Raw genomic sequence first — 1,745 nt, 5'->3', positions numbered from 1 at the left:
TCAAGTCAAGCACAGTTAGAGTCACATACAATTGTTCCACCAAACTCTCCTAAGTCAGATTCCGATACTGAAGAGGAAGTTTTTGAGCAACGCGACGATATGGCTGACCAACCAAGGGGAGTAGATACCTACTACCAACCGGGTGATTTTGAGGATCATTCACCCATTGTTTATCCTGCACAGGCAGGAGGAAACAACCGACGATTTGAGGTCCGCCCTCAACTGATTTCGATCTTGCCAACCTACCGAGGTATGGCTAACGAGGAACCATACGAACATATCACCGAATTTAATGAGATTTGTGCTACTAATCAGGTAAACGGTTTCACTGATGATGAGGTACGTCTCCAATTATTTCCTTACTCACTTAAGGAAAAAGCAAAAAGATGGTTTCTCTCCTTGCCCGCCCGTAGTATTAATACTTGGGCGGAAATGAAAAAACGGTTTTTAGAAGAATTCTATCCCATAAGTAAAACTTCAGATATGCGTACGCAAATTAAGTCTTTTAAACAGTTACCAGGTGAACTATTTCATGAAGCGTACGAGCGTCTGAAGGAGTTACTTAGGGCGTGTCCACATCATGAGATACCCAAGTGGGAATTGGTAAAAGTTTTTTATGATAGTCTAGATTCCCAAAACAGGCAGTTTCTTTTGGCCGCTAGTGGGGGGGCGTTTTTAACTCGACCTAGTGAGGAAGAGTGGACCTTCTTTGAACAGTTGAGCAAGGGGTCAAAGACCCAAGCTTCAGTTAGTCGTAAGCAACCTAGTACTTCCCGAGTAAACCATGTTTCTGACTCGGGAAGCTCATCTAGGAATTTAGAGCAAGAGTTGGATGACTTAAAAATGCTAATATTTAACAGCCCAAACCAGGGTCTTGCTTGTAATGTTTCGCAGGTACAGGAAGTGTGTGAGATTTGTGGAGATCCTTCTCATTATGCATACGGATGCAGAAATGGGATTCCACCAGTAAATCAGCAAATGGTGGAAGAGCAAGTTAATGAGGTTCAGGGAAGGCGGTTTGATCCATACTCTAACACATATAATCCAGGTTGGAGAAATCATCCGAATTTTAGTTGGAGTAATAACAACGCGCTGAATGCTAACCATGGGAACCAACTTAGGCCACCAAACACCTTCCAAAATCAGGGTAATTTTCAGAATCAAGGCAACTACCAACGAAACTATCAAAATCCTTACCCTAACAACCGAAACCAAAACAATTACCAACCTCAGAACCAAAACCAAAACCACAACCAAAACCAAACTAGTACTTCATCCAACCAACCACCTAGCTCGGATGCTAAGATGGATGCGTTCATATCCGAAATGCGAAAGATGATAGAGGTACAAAATAAGTCGATTGGTGCTTTGGCCAAGGAGATAGGTAATGTTGCGGAAAGTAAGGGTAATCGGGAACCGGGAACCATTCCAAGCTACACGGTTTTGAATCCAAATCACAAAGAGCAAGGAAAGGGTCATAGTGTTAATATGGTAGGTACCTTGAGAAGCGGGAAAAGTATGATAATAAAGTTGGAGAAACAGAGGTAAAGCAACCGGAGTCAAGTAAGTCTCCTATTGTTCTTGATGAGGATGAGGTAAGTAAAAGTGATAACAATGGGGAGGGGGTGAAATTGACCGAACCAACTGTTAATGAGACCGAGAAAGTGGAGACGGAATCAAAAACTGTCCCATTTCCCAAGGCCCTAGAGTCCCCGAACCAATTCCCTTATGGGAAGAAGGGACCA

At 42.9% G+C, this 1,745-nt stretch overlaps 1 pseudogene; it reads right to left on the bottom strand.

The window, feature by feature from the left end:
* Window positions 1-473: 473 nt before the first annotated feature.
* LOC139903264 (small nucleolar RNA R71) lies at window positions 474-587 on the bottom strand (annotated as a pseudogene).
* Window positions 588-1,745: the final 1,158 nt, after the last annotated feature.

This window comes from Rutidosis leptorrhynchoides, chromosome 3 (genome assembly GCF_046630445.1).
Source record: "Rutidosis leptorrhynchoides isolate AG116_Rl617_1_P2 chromosome 3, CSIRO_AGI_Rlap_v1, whole genome shotgun sequence".
In the NCBI taxonomy this organism is placed as follows: domain Eukaryota; kingdom Viridiplantae; phylum Streptophyta; class Magnoliopsida; order Asterales; family Asteraceae; genus Rutidosis; species Rutidosis leptorrhynchoides.
This window is presented reverse-complemented; position numbering and strand designations above follow the sequence as displayed.